This window comes from Lygodium microphyllum, chromosome 26, assembly GCF_053477565.2.
Source record: "Lygodium microphyllum isolate KBCC chromosome 26, Lygodium_microphyllum_v1.1.10, whole genome shotgun sequence".
In the NCBI taxonomy this organism is placed as follows: Eukaryota; Viridiplantae; Streptophyta; class Polypodiopsida; order Schizaeales; family Lygodiaceae; genus Lygodium; species Lygodium microphyllum.
This window is the reverse complement of record NC_141160.1, coordinates 46039147-46055251: the sequence shown is the minus strand read 5'-3', so window position 1 is coordinate 46055251 and position 16105 is coordinate 46039147.

Genomic DNA, 16105 nt, shown 5'->3' with positions numbered 1-16105 from the left:
ATGCTTGGGAGATGTTGAGTCCCTACAATATCGCCTTCTACACTTGGAATAATTGGATGAAATACTATGGATGGCTTTACAATGTATGGAACCCACACAGACTCACGATGAAAGGCTTACCATGATAGCTTTATCAAGCACTAGGAATTCAAAGAAGGTGACCTAGTCCTCACCTATGACTCACACTTCGGTAAGTTTCCATTAAAGCTCCAACAATGTTGGATGGACCCCTACAAGGCACTAGCTATCAACCCCTAGCGCCTCTATGTGTGTTCATGCTTCTGACGATCCCTTCCTAATCAATGGCTATCGCCGCCTGAAGAAGTAGTTCCCTACCAGGGGATTTGACAATCACAGCCAACAACCCCTTCCTCCCTTGGGCATTGACTGGTGATGCTTTGCATACTACTGTTATAGCCATCATTTTGCTTTTGACGAGGCAGCATTGTCCTTCTGCCCCTTAGTTCCACCTCCCATCCCTATGTTGTTATCTTCCTATTCAATCCAACAAATGTGGAGTAGATGGTTCAGACCAACCATTTAAATATATATATATATATAAAGGTCATGAGAGAAACTGACTTTGGTCCCTGTCATGTCGAGCTACTCTTCGAGAAAAGGTGGAAACACCCTCAGGAGTAGGGTAAAGGAAAAAAAAAAGAAAGACAGAAGGAAAGTGAAAAAAAACAACAAAACTGGTATGGGAGAAAATGAAAAAATTTCCTATCATAGCAAGCCTTGCTCCAAGAAAAGGTGGCAAACACCCTTGGGCGGGAAGTTGATTGTGGAAAAGGTGGCAACACCCCATAGTCCAGACTAGCTGATTCCTTAGTCGAAATTTCCAGGATGCAGTTTCGAAGCCAGCTCTCTTAATGCATTGTGTCCTACGACTCTACAGAGCGTATGACTCCTCCAAAAGATGTAACTCCTATATCCACAACAAGTTCTTGATTTGTTAGCTACCTCCCTAGGAATGCCTCTTTCTCAACAACATCAACAAGTCTAGCTAGTCTTCATTGACAACCCCTTGAGTGATTGGAGGTTGCATCCTAATCAGATGAGGATGTGAGTATGGGCTACCTTCTAAATCTCTCAATCGAGTGTGAGACAACGGGTAGGATGAGTGACCAGTCCTTGCCCTTTAAATCCAAATGAGAGGTGAGATGTGTGAATGGAGTGTTGCACGTATGGGTTGGGCCTCTTAATGTACAAAGCATAATCTGTTCATGTGCATGGCATTATAAGGCTCCATGGCCTTCCTTCTTGCACTATATGTTGACATAGAGCGAGATACACTATTGCACCATTAATTGCACACAAGGTATACAACCTTCGCACAAGTGGCAGTGAGGATTACATCAATGGGTGTCAAGAATCGTGTTGCCCTCTTGTATCCATCAACAGAGTGCAAGACAGAGGAGGGGCCGAGCATGATTGATTTTCCTTTCATCAACTGAGAGGTGAGATTTGAGGGACGTTACGACATTGGCACTAGGTAAATTTCATTTTTCCTATGTACACATGGGATGGGCCTCTGCTATCACCATCGAACATGTCACTCTATTTTGTGCACTTCACTGCAAGGCTCCATGGTCTACCTTCTTGCACCTATGTCAAATGGGTTGAGATGCATAGATGCACTATCAATTGTGTATGCTAGTATACTTCCTCTGCATCATTCCCCTTGTCGATTTCTCAACTGGGTGCGATATATGGGATTTCCTGCCTTTTCCTCTAAGTGATGTGAGCCATGGGGCGAGTGACTAATCTATCATTCTTATATGAGCACCGTTGAGTTGAGTGTTATGTTCTTCGGCACCAACAACTTTATTGTTCTTCATCAACATTGCTACCTCCTTGGGTATTGTTACATGGTCTTTGCCATACTGGATGTGTGCTATGGTGTGCCACGGTACCTCCTACAGATGCCTCTAACTCACAATGCGTCGACGATGGTCTACATCGAACCAATTGGATGGGCCAAGTGTTTCTAATCCTACCTATTATGTTTATTTATGTGTGTGATATGTCTTAAGTGTGGGGATGCAATTGTGTGAGTCATGGTGAGGTCATGGTCGAGTGCTAGGCTCCTACTGATTAGACAACCCAATTTGTTCACATTTTAAGTGTGGGGATGCATCCCTATGCATCTTGTTTGTATATATTTACGAACACCTTACTATTTGCTCCTTAAATGATATCATATTTTATTTATGCCCTGTTGAGGTCCCTTCCTCACCCACCCATCCTATTCTACCCTATTCCCGTGGTCTTTCCTTGCCCCTTAGTCTTTTTTATTATTTTGTTGATTTTCTATGTGAATGCATCTTGCATTCACCAAAATTGGAATATGACCTTGCAGCCATTTTCATCCCTTTAAACTAGTCATTTTTCCTTTTTACTACCCTGTGTTTCGAGCACTGATTCATCAGGTATTAATTTTTGAAGAATTTTACACGAATTAGATGCGATTCTATGCGAACATACCTTTCTCGTACCGCAACTACAACCTGACATGATAGCCCTAATTTTTCCCTTCTCTCAAACACTTTTTATTTTTACAATCTATCTGTTCGGTGCATGGATTGGCCATTATTTATTTTTGCGTGTTTGTGGGTATTTTCTTGCATGATTTTTTATATTATTAATATGAACATGCTCTTTTCTCTTCGGAATGGCATCGTGCTTGGATAGCCTCGAGCTACTAGTCCCAAGGACATTTTTCATTTTTCCTCTTGTGTCATGTTCACCCTATCGATGCCCCTCTCACCCCCACATGCTCTCAGTCTCACAAATTTTTTAACCCTCGCCCTGTGCACGAGTGCAAGGGAATGAAGGGGACTGATCGTCCTTGCTTGTTTTTTAAATTATTTGTTGAAACAAAAAATGAAAATAAATATTTTCTCATTTATTTGAAAAAAAAACCAACCACAATCTCCCACCACCCCTCCTCCGTCTCTCTCTCTCTCTTTTGTTTGTTTGTTTCTTTCTCTTTTTTTATCTCCCTCTCCCTCTCTCTATCTCCTTGCCATCTTTCCCCTCCCTTCCTCCTCTCTCCCTTCCTTATCCTCCTCCCCTCTTCTTCTTCTCTTCTCCCTCTCCTCTTCTCCCCTTTCTCCCCTCCCACATTGCTCACCTCCAGCCTCTTCCTCTCTTGCCACCCCCTCTTGCTGCAACCACCTCCTCCGCCATTGGTTCCCCGCCCCATGGCACCCCTACCTCTCCGCCGTTTTGCAGCATGGCGCTCGCCGTCGCCCCAGATGCGTTTGCTTGACTGCCTGTCACGATGCCACGGCCACCCATTTGACTCACCCCCCCTACCCCATTGCTCACCTCCCCCGTCTACCCTTCCAGTCCCACTAACACCCTCCACCCTATTTTCCACCCTCCTTAGCTGCCCCTTTGGTACCCCCCACTCCAAACCCACCCGCCCAAACTTTTCCACGCCTCCTCTTGTGCCCCCCATAGCCCTTCCCCCTTGGTACGCGTTTGTGGTGTTTGTTTTCGAGTTTTCTTCATCGTTGTTTGCACGCGGATTTGTCGTAGATGTGGGCGTCTTTCTTTAGTTGTTGTTCACATGTGAGGATGCACGTGGGGTCTCAAGTGTGCCCGGATGCTGCTATTCACATGCAATTTTGCAGATCTAGGTACACGCATTTTCTATAATTTTAAATTGTAAAAAATATTCAAAACATAAAAAAATATTTTAAAAATGCATTAAAGTTTAAATAAAATATGAAAAGTCCTTGAAAAATTCATACCAAATTTTGAAAATTCACTGACATTTTTGCTTACACAATTCAACTTAAAATGCCAACAAAAAAATAGAAATGATTGGAAAACCTAATAAAAACGTAAAATTTATACTAAAACTTTTGATTGTTGTTTGCACTCACATAAAATCCAAAAGTCCAAATACAAATCAAATAAAAAGTAGAAAAAAATATCTCTAAAAATCCAAGATAAATCTAAAAAACATACACAAAATACATGTGATGTTTTGGGTATTTTTCTCTCATGCAATATTTTTTTAGCTTGGTGGGATTATCTTTTAGATTGCTTCGAGATTGGTTTTCTCTTTACCCATATATTTTCACGTTCCAATTCAGATTAGGATGCATTCACACACCTTACAAGCATTTTAAATTTTTATTTTGTTTTTAATGCACTCCAACCACATTTAATGGTTAAAAGGAAATAATTGATCAGTTTTTCCACACGCATCCGCTTTATACATACAGTACTGGTCGATAGTCCATAAGGATTGCGTTGCCCTCATCATTGTGCGAGACGTAAGGGCATCCATAAGTCTCTTCCTCATTTGGCTCTTCCACGTAGTGGATTAGAGCGTCGCTCGATGGATGGGTCACATAGGGATCAGGTGGTCTAGGTATTCTAGTAGGATTTATGTCCATTCTAAGAACAACATGTTTAACTTCATTTAGCACGGGAAGGGCCAATGGGGCTCCCCCTTCCGAAGAATTGTTGCGGCCTATTCGCTAGGTAAGGTTGATCGTATGGTTGTGAGTACGAAAGTCTTCTAGGCAATCTACAATGCGCAACGTCGTGACCAAACCTACTGCAATTAGCACAAGGTCATGACTTGGGGTCTTGACACTCAGCTGACAAGTGGTTTCCGCCATAGTACACGCATTGGACGTGTGGGCGCGTTGGTCGTCCTAGCATCTCTTGTATATCTTAGCTATTTCCATTTTCATTGTTAGCCAATTCTTGGTTGGTGTCCGTGGCCTTTTCCTTATCTTGGGCACTTTTTCCTGATTGCTCGCTCGATGCTGAAGCTCTCTCCGAACTTCTAGAGTTGGTCTCTTCTTGGTTCGAGTTCCTGGAGCTCCTCTCCTTCAGTTGGTCGTCTACTCGAATGAATTCTTTGAACACCCTACCCTAGTTAGCGCGTCTCGCTGCAAACTCGAGTTGCTTGCCAAGGCTTTACAAAGCTCCTCATTTCGTATTCCACTGATGAACACCGTCGACACTGCTCTTTTAGTCAGTGGTCATTCGCCCATTGGGATTCTCTTGAAGAGACTCCTCATGTGGGTCATATAGTCGCGGATGTCCTCCTTTTCTTTCTGCTTGACATTTGTAAGCCGTACTAGTAGTTTGTCAAAGTATCTGGGCTTGAAAATCTCTTAATGAAGAGGTTTTTGAGGCCATTGAAGTTCACTCACTCTCTATGGCATCTAGACTCGTATACCAAGTCCGACTCTTGTCACCTAAGCAAAGCTCGAATGCTTGAGGGTGCTGAGTCAAGTCGGTGAGACCATTGGCCTCTCAGATCTGCTCGAATTGCTCTATGAAGTTGTATGGATCGTCGTGGGGCTGGTGCTTATCGAACTGCTTTTAGCAACAAGTGGTATCTCAAGCTTGGCTATTGGAGCCTTGGTTTTCCCCTAACCCTACTAGTAGTGACATCGTTAATGTTGCAGCGCTCTGCTGTGGTGCTGTGCTGTCTAGTAATCGCTTCATGAGAAGCTCACTTAGCGTCAAGTCTCTTTTTAGTGCTCTCTTATGGTCAGTTCGATCTTGCCTGCTAGGTTCAGCACTCGTTGTATCTCTCACATCTCTACGTTCTACCTCAGGCTCCTAGTCTGCTAGTCTTGATTGTATTCCACTATGCCTTGCAGTGCTTTGTGGGCTAGCTTCCTTTCCTCCTCTAGGTCAGCTATGATGGCTTTTGCCATTTTACCATGGTGCTCATACTAAGCGTGAGAATCATAGCTGTTCACCAACTGCTGGATCGTTTCTGGCAAGTCGAGTTCCTCGTTCTGCCCGTGGTCTGAGTTTTCTTCTAACATGGCTGCGTTCTTGTGCTCCACCAAGCTCTCGATAAGGTTAAGCAGGTCGTGTAGATCCACGTCTTTTGTTGTTGTTCGCTTGGTCCTACGCTGGGCTCTGATTGCCCGTCCATATCTCGAAATCTTCTCCTATTGGTGGGTTCCTTCAAGTTCTTTTATCTGAGTGAGTTCCTTAATTATTGCATATAATCCTCAAATTACCTCCACTCAGTGTGTGTGTGTGTGTGTGTGTGTGTGTGTGTGTGTGTGTGTTCTTTTCTGTGCACTTGTGCTCAATTAGGCTTTTGACAGTTCGTAGGTGTACTTCAAGTGTTGGAAATCAAGATGAGTGTGAAGAACAAGTGTCTAAGCGGCTTACGCACTCTCATTTCTTCTTAGGCCTAATAGGTTGTTTGATCAATTTTTGGCCTTCTTGATAGGTTTTAGGGTTTCTTATTGCGTCATCTTACTTGTTTTAGGTTCGTTTTGGGGTCTATGACTCCACTGGCTGCTATTAAGGCGTAGACTCTCCCAACAACCTACTCAAGCTGCTAAGCAGTTGTGTCTTGGGAATTCGTCTATTCTTAGCACTAGAATCGAGCTATGGGCATCGGGATGGCTCACAAAGGTTTGCGCGGTTGGAATCTAACTAGGTTTGGTACAATTTTTCAAAAAGTTTACAAAAATCTGACTTGGCCCAACTCATCGAAATTGCAGGGGCCGAGTGTGGGTTCGAACGGTGGGCTGAGGGCCGAGTCAGGTCAGTGGGCCAAGTCAATTGTTCAGACATGCCAAATCCAAAAAGGGCCAAGTGGAAATGGTTGAGTTGGTTTGGAGCGAATCGAGTTGGCCGAGGGCCAAATCCAAACAGGGACGAATGGTGATTGAGGCGCGAGGGCCGAGGGTCGAATTTAAAGGTGTTGGTCGAGTTGTCCATTTGGACGGGCCAAATTGGCCAAATACAAGAGGACCGAGGGCCGATTTCAAGACTCGAACCAAGCCACTCGGACAAGTCGAGTTGTGCACGATGATGGCCGTACTGAGGATGGTTTCGTTAAATCTAGCGATCCAAGCAATCACAAGGCACACAAACTTCCAGATCACAACAAGGATATAGGAGGAAAGGTTTGATATACCTGATGCATGCGAAGAACTCCCCAACGGCAAGATCGAATTGAATCACCAATGGAAGCTCTCTCTCTCTCTCTCTCAATGCTCGGGTGAAAATTGAGCTCTTCTATGGTCTCCTAGCCCTTAAACCCCTTCACGGGCAAGGTCTTGCTATCTCCAATCACTCACTTGCCGACATTAATCATTTCAACCACTTTTTTTTCTCGTTTACCACGATTTGTGCCCCTGTTTTACAACAGTAAACCCTACTCTTTTCCAATCTAATTTTTTAATCCTAACCTATGCTAAATGCAACAAAAATTGAAAGTAAATGATTGAAATGATTTCCCCTTATCAAACAACCAAAATAACCAAAATACTTACTTGTATCAAAGATTAAAAAAACCCAAACTTCCTGCCTATCTCAAGCTCCGTTTCGGGGATGAATTCCTTACTTCGATGCTCGATATGAGGCATGCAAGTGCTCAAGCTTGAATCCATTGGTCTTGACAACGGAATCAAAATGTGGGAGCTCTTGCTCAACAGCTAAGATCCATGGACCACTTATTATTTCAAGCGAGCTCTAATGGCTATCTCTCACCTCTAGTCGAACGCGCCTTCGAACCTACGAGTGTAGTGAGCTTACCTCGATGCCAAAGAGAGTTGCGCACACACTGGTAGCTCCAGGATCCTAGATGCTAGCTCAAGCTTCCTCAAGCCTCCTCCATCAAGCTCCATCCAGAAGAGAAGAAGAGAGGAGGAGATGGTAAAGAGCTTCACCGTATTGATCCCTCACTTCCACACACTCACTCCCTCACACTCTCACACTTCCTCTCTCAAGAGCACACACATAAGCAAGGTGAAGAGAAGAAGAGAGGACTCTTGTTAGCCACACACCAAAGAATGAGCTTCCATTCACTTTTTGAACTTTTATACACAAACCCTAAAATCCTATGGGCACCCACCCCTTTTTACATTATCGACCGTTGTGGCCAGGTCCTTTTTCCTATTTCTCTCTTCTTATCTCATGCCTTAAGCCTACACCCATCTATTTTTTTACAAATGGCATAGGAGGGAGCCTTGTGCCCTTTTACAAGAGTTTTTAGAGTTTTTTGAGGCGCCTTCCATTTAAAATTGCGCTTTTTCCTCAGCTTAGCTTCAGGGGCCGCCTATGCGCCTTTGCTCTTTTTCTGTCCTTTTTTTTGCTCTTTGCTTCATATTTGTGCCATCTCGAATTGAGGTTAACATTCCCTCTATCTATTTTTAATGGGTTAGCAAAGGAAGATACGGAAATCAACATTAATGATTTCCAAAAGTTAATGTTCAACTGTCGAATCCAAGATGAGGGACATCTAATGATGTTCTTTAACATGACTTTGAAATAATGAGCAATGGTATGGTATCACAACCTTGAAGCTGGAACCATAACTACAATTGATCTACTTTCTACGGCCTTTCGAAGACGGTTTTTGCCCCTGAAAGAGGCAGTCAATATTGGCTATGTGTTCTCAATGTAATACGTCAAGAACCTCATGAGAATGTTTGAGGGTATGCCGAGAAACTAAAAGAAGTATTTCGTAAATTGTAGATTTATATTCCCATTCTAGCTCTAGCTCAACTACAGTGGGCTGAACTTTAATATCCAAGTGTAGTTGAGTAATGTTGCTCTTGCCGACATTGATACTTCCATTACATAAGCAAAGGAGGTAGAGTCACAATTGCAAGCGGCCTATGCTTCTAGGGTAAAACTAAATTCGAGTTTAGGGCTTCGAAATAGTTTGATGTTGACCCGTGGAAGTCAAGGAATACCCATGACCAATTTGAATGGGAGAGGAAGCATAATGCAAAGTGTGCCTATGTTACTAGCTCCCTCTAATGTGACTATGTCAACAACTAGTCAGATTGCTCCACTAAATAATGGAAGCCAAATGACAAACACTAATGTGTTCTAATTAATAAGTAGCAACAATCCCTAATTAGTTGGTTAGACCGATTGAGCAGCAAGTGGATGATTGCAGCTATGATTCTAGTGTGTCAAATGTTCTTGGTGAAGTCAAGGACATATGATGAAGCATTATACTGATTTGATAACAAAACAGTATAGACAAATAGCCATAGATGATAATTTCCTAAAGAAGCAGGAGAACTTGATAGGAAATCGACACCTTGAAGAGGGTGGTTCATCAAGATTCAATTGTAAGTGGTGTGGCAGTCAAAACTTTTCAAATAAACTGCCTTAATGTCACATGTGACATATGTGAAAAGTCTAACCATTTAGCTAGTACTTGCTAGAGTAAGATTAGATCTCTTTAGCAAGGGATTAAACAGCCATGTCCAATAAATCATCAAGCACAAGAGAATAACCTTCAGCAAGATGAAGGACCAAAACAAATATTGCAAAGAGGAAAAACTACTGTAGAGGAGCTACCCAGTGGTAGTGGTGTTAGCGTGATCAAAGCTATGCGTGTTAACACCACTAAGGCTTCCAATATGCAAGTTATTACAAAAGGGCAAAAGGTTAAAGAAGGTGATAGGGATAATATAAACCTGTTGAGATAAACCCTAAACATGATGATAAGGGGATGCAAATTATTAACCCTGATGTGGAAGCTAGTCCTCTAAGAAAATGCTATGATGACAAAGTCGATCCCAATAGGTACTGCCTAAGAGAAACAATGGTTTGACGGGAGAAGAGAACTATTGTAGCTATCATGAATTTAATTTGGCGAGTTCTCTTTGTGAGGTAAATCTTGACATGAATCTTCTACAGTTGATCATGTTATCTCCAGGAGTGTGTAAAGAGTTCATGAATATTCTTTGCACTGGGTATATCGTTGAGCCCTTGGGAATAGCTCAGGTGGAAAATGATTGGTTTGAACATGCTGAAAAGCATTGCCCAAGGGTAGTAGCATACGTCGATGGCATATTAGTTGAACATGCCATTGTGGACACGGGATCCTCCATCAACATTATGAGTTCAGAATTGATGAAAAGATTGAGATTGGAAATCCAAAAGGATACCTCCATCATTCTCCAAATGGCTAATGATAGTTTAAGGCAACCTAAAGATTGCATTACCAAAGTATTCCATGTGACAGTTGCTAATGTGGAATGCATTGTGGACTTTAGGTTATCAGATTTGTAGGGTGGCCAAGCTATTAAGTATTGTTAGGAAGGCCATGGATCTTGCAATCCGACTGTCAAGTTGATATATCCACTAGTCATCAGATTTTTGGTAAACGTGTGATAATGGATGCGTATCTTGAATCTCCTCAAAGTGAGAGAGTACCTTTATCTTTGTCAGAATTAGATGCATTAGATGATCCATCCGATAGTGGAACTTCATCAACAAGTAACGAATCAAATTAGGGGTTCACTACAGAGAATGTCTACCAGGTGACTCAACATGAGCCAATAGAAGCTCAAGATAGAATAAGAGATAAGGATGTGATTGAGCTAGACCTCGATATGTTGGATGATCCATGATCGATTAAATTAGGGTCTATGCTCAGCTTGGAAGAAAGGGAGGACTACATGTCCTTGATCCAAGAATTTCGTGACATTTTTGCATGGAGCTATGATGAGCTAAGGGGTATTCCTCCTAATTTAGCTATGCATACCATTCCCTTGAAGGAAGGTAGCCGCTTTATGCAACAAAAAGTGAGGCATATGCCTTTTGAGCCAAGAGACGAACTATTTGAGGAGTTGCAAAAATTGCATAAGACTAGCCTGATATTTCTTGTACAACACATGGAGTGGAGTTCGCTAGTATTTATTAGGAAAAAGAAGAACAATCAAATCCAATTTTGCATAGATTTTAGGAAGATCAATAAAGAGACAATCAAAGATTGCTATTCGCTTCCATTTATTGATCAGATTCTAGATTAGTTTGCGGATTAGAGATATCTATTTATTCATGGACAACTTTGCTTGATATAACCAAATGGCTATTGCAGAGGAAGACAAGTTGAAAATGAAATTTATTACTGTATTTGGTACCTTTGCATATCATGTTATGGCGTTTGGGTTATGCAATGCACCAAGTTCTTGGCAATGTACAACTGATAAGACTTTTGGTGATATTTTCCCATAGGAGTTGAAAATCTTTATTGATGGTTTGGGGGCAGCCACCACAAGAAGAGTCGTTTGTAGTTCACTATGTGTATACCCTCTATATCACATGCGTTCAAGGAATTTTTATAAATATTCTTATTTGTGAATTTTTTCTTAATAAAATATAACCCTTTCCTATTCAACTTGTAAGTAGCCCCTTTATGTGGGATCCTTTTGTATGTAAAAAAGTGTAAAATTTGTATTTTAAAAATCCCTTACATGGAACCCACATGATACATACATATATTTATGACTAACCTCCCGATATGGATTACTATTAGGCCATGTGGTTAACTCGGCTAGTATTGCAACAAATCTTGAAAAGATAAAGGTTATTCTCACTATGAGTCTGCCATGTACTCCTAAAGAAGTCCATAGCTCTCTATCATTAGTGGGATACTATTGAAGTTTTATCAATGCACTGGTAGAGAGGACATTGCTACTAACGAATCTACTATCCTTTAACTATCGATTTGTTTGGAGTGACCCATGTTAAGTATCCTTTGAGGATGTAAAGTTGGAACTAGTGAAAGTGCTAGTCTTGAAAGCACCCAAAATAGGTGAGGTCTTTTATATATTTTCAATATCCACAATGCATAGCATCAACTATTTAACCCAGATGTGGGAGGAGAAGTGGCATCATCCAATCATATTTGCTAGTTGTAAATTGGGGATATCGAAGATAATTACACCTACATGAAGAAGGTGTGTGTTAGGATGGTATTTGCAACAAAGAAATTCAAGCATTACATCCTCTATGAAAAGGTGGTATTTTATACAAAGACGAAGGGTTGAGGCTATTGATGAATAAGTTGCAACGGCCTGATGGCCTAGCAAAGTGGTTAATCACTCTGCAAGAGTTTGACTATGAAATCAAGAGCAAGCCACCAAAGTTGCAAGTCATCATTGAATGTCTTGTGGATTTCGAGGAGTTGAAGGAAATTTTGGCTGAAGGTAGTGACCTAGAGGGTCTATTCAAAATTGATACAACTTCCATTCCATCTTTGTATGTTGCTATAATGCACTATCTATCTATAGGAGAGATTGGAGCCGTTTTGTCAGAGACTAAGAAGAGGAAAGTTAAATAGCACGCTTTGAAATTTGCCTTGATTGCAAGAACATTATATCGACAGAGGGTTGATGATGTTTATCACCGATGTGTTATGCCCAATGAGGTTCCTTTATCTTAGAAGTGTGTCATCACTCCACTTGTTGCAAAGGATACTTTGTTAGAGAGTTGACTGCACAAAAAGCTTTAAGAGCCAGATATTGGTGGCCATTTGTTTTCCAGGATGCGTTTGCATATGTCAAGAGATATGACGTATGTCGAAGGCATGATAGTAGGGAGAATAAAAAGCACTCCTATTATGGCTATACTACCATTCGAGAAGTGGGGCATTGATTTAGCATACCTCGATGTGAGCTCAAATTGCAAAGTCTGTTACATCAGGAGGTAGCTAATAAGTATCGAATGAAGCAGCTTCATGACTTATAAGCAAATAAGTATACCTTCAAGAAAGGGCAGTTAGTTTTATACTATGATGTAGTAGGGGGCTGTTTCCTGGGAAACTAGAGCCTAAGTGGGATGGTCCCTACAAAATCATTAGAATCCGGAAAAATAAGTCCACAACATTACTAGCAGATTTATAGGGAATGGAGTTTAAAAAACAAGGTTAATCTAAATAAGATTAAACCTTATTGTTTTTTACATATATTGATGAGATAGCTGTCTTCTTGCAAGTCAAGGCTAGTCTGATTTGAAACCTGCAAGAGAGGCTAAAAGTTGGTTGATGGGGCAACTAATTCCTTATTTAGAACACCCATAATTGGAACAAAGATACTATCAACGAAGACTTGTTTGGTGGAGCAAATATTATAAAGTGATTGAGCAAGAGGATGGGACATATGTTTGGGAGATCAAAGTCTTCTACCATCAGTGCTTATAGATTTTGATGAGCATTCTCATTGGATGCAATGAAGAAGGTGGGATAGAGCCTTTGGTTCATCCTCTAAATATGCTGAATTTTGATTATCATAGTTAGGAATAAAGGAGCCGACAATGATGCATGAACCCTTTATGGACATATACATTATGTTTTGATGGAGCATCTAGAGGTCCCAATAAGAAAGGGAGTATTGGGGTAGTCATTAGAGATCCCCGACGTAGAATCACGATGAAGTTAGCTACCTACCTTGGGGTAGAATTTACTAATAATATGGGGGAATATAAAGCCCTAATCATGGGACTAAATATTGCTAAGAAAGGTGGTATTTACCAATTACTAGTAAAAGGGGATTCCTAGTTGGTTTTAAATCAATTGAATGGGATGTACACAGTACAGAATCCCATTCTTCATATATATTATCACACTGCTATGAACTTGATTGACAAGTTTGAGAGAGTCTCTCTTCAGTTGATTCCATGGTATTGGAATCAGTTTGTCGATTCATTAGCAAATTATGCTTATAAAGAAGAGCAGTTGGGGCAAATGACTCTTAAAAATCAAACCCTTCAACCTCCGAAAATCATTGGGCAACCAGTCTGGCTTTGTACTTTTCTAAGGTACTGTTAACCCTCAAACGAACAAGGTGAAAAATCTAGAAAATCTAAAGTAGAAGACAAAGCCAAGGCAAAAGCGGAATGGAAAACGAAGGCACGCCAAGAAAAATCGGGAAACATAATAAGTGTGAAAAAGTCCTAAAGCAAGGAGAGGCGCTCAAGAAAAAGCATAAATCAATACTTTTATAACAGAGCGCAAGGTGGACAGTGGTTTATTTTAAGAGTGCCCCTTTTACTTTAGGCCAAGAGGGCCGATTTTTTTAGATATATAAGGATATATTTCATTAGGCCAAGAGGGCCATGTATGTGTTTGGTGTGGGTGCGGTTAATGTTTTCTTGTTTTAGTGTTCTACCAAACAAGTTTGACAAAGTGCCTGGAGGGAGCCTTTGCTACGTCGACGCTTCTTGTGGTTAAGTCCAAGTAATATCCTTTCTTTATGAGTTCTTTCCCTTTATGCTAAATGGTTATGCATATTTGTGGGGATTTTTGTTTCTTTTGATGGTGATTGGCAGTCAAGGCATGAAGTTCCAAAGTTTAGGTTAGGTGTGTGTCTGGGGAGGTCCACCAACAGTTGTATGTGCCTCTTGTGAAGATACTGTTGAGCACTCTAAGAACTATTTTAGAAGGTAGTCCTAGTGATCCTGTTCTACTAGCCTGCTAGACAACTGTTTCTAGGAGTTTCTATTAGTTGTGGGGTAGCTAGAGAAGCCTGTCAAGAAAAAGAAGAAACAATGCATATATTTGAAGACTATAGTCTACGGATGTATGTAAAAAGGGGTTCTAACCCCTGAACAAAAGAAAATGAAATGAAAAAAAAAATCCAAGAGCAAATAATCATCACCTTGTGAAGGCTTAGTAGGTTCTTGGGGATGAGTCAAACTGATGCCTTGTCCTCCTGGGCGTGATGTCTAGCCTGAAATATAAATAAGGATGGTTGGAGTGAAAATAAAAGTGAGTGAAAGAAACAAAAGATTAAGGGTCACCTTGCGAGGGCTTGGTAGGTTCTTGGGTATCAAGTCAGGACCAAAGGCTGATGCCCTATTCTCCTTGGGTCACTACGCTAAGCTTTCTACTTTTTACACGCCAAGTATTAAGTCCTTAAGTCTATAAAAATAGATGAATCAAAAGTATCTAAAAATAAAAGATCAGGCTATAGGAGTCCTTGCCTAGTAGGAGTTATTGGTCTAGATATCCTAGGTGATTCGTAGGTAGTTCAGAACACCACTCAAGATGACTTCTTTGATAGTTCTTTTCAACTTGTCTGTGTTGGAGGGATTGGTTAGGGACTAGCTTTGGACCTCCATCATGTTATACTTGGCCTATCCCTTGTGGATTTTCATGCCTTGATTTTGTTAGGGGTTAGGGTAAGAGCTGTGTTTGTATTTTGCTGTGTGTTCTTCTTTGAAGCAACTTAATGCTCTTTATAGTTTCTTTATGTGTATATCAATTTGTGGAATCGATGAGCTGAGTTGCCCTATCCCATGGTCACCAATGAGAGTGAGATTTTAAGCCAAAAAATGAGCCAAAAATTGTGTGGAAATATGTCATTTTAAGGTGGAATTTAAAGACCAATGGAAGCAGAAGACGTGGATTCGATAATTTTAAGTGACCATGGAAAACTAAAATTTAAATTACCGACCTTTGCAGTGGTTGTAGATTTTTCATAGTTTTTTTGGGTGCCAAATTGAAGTAGGACAAGTCCCCGTTCAAGACTTTAAGACGAATGAGCAGAATTTTTCCGACGCGGAATCGCATATCATCGGACGGGGAACGAACTCTAGGCCAAACACTTAGGTAGTCAAATTAGGCCAAGATGTGAAAAGACATGGCCCTGGGGGCCATTGAGCCCTAAAATTTCATGTGATGGGGGGAGGGGGGGAGAGGGCTTTTTTCACACAGGCGCAGCATGGAGAGGGCACCATCATGTGACGATTTGAGAAGAGAGGGGATATGGGCTGAAGAACAACCCATAGTTTTGAAGATGCAAACTTGATCCTTCAATTTTTAGCTCTTCATCATCGCTGGTCTTCGTGTGAGGAATGACTGCCTACTTGTGGAGGTGCAAATTCAATCTTTCTCTCTCCTCCAAGAGACCATTCATACGAGTTAAAGAAAGAGAAGAATGGAATGATGAATGCTTGTCTGCTGGCATGCATTGGATTGATGCAAGATTGAGAGGAGGCTAAGAAGCGATGTTAAGTGCTATGTAGAGATCAATGATGGGTTTGATGGCTATCCACACATTCAATTTTTGTGACTCGAAACACGTAAATTAGTAGTATGTCCATTTTATGAAAAAAAATATTTGTTTTTGACAGTTTATGGTCCAAATGAAGTGTGTATGGTATAAAAATTTATATGGACCTTGTTTGACATGTCTTTGAAGACTGCAAGAGTGATAACATGTAGAATCTGTAATTAAATGTGATCGTTATTTTTAATTTAAAGCCCGAAATGTGGTATTTAAGTGAAAATTAAGGGTTTTTTTACCTCTGATCATGATGAATCTTAGTAGTCCTAATCAAGTTG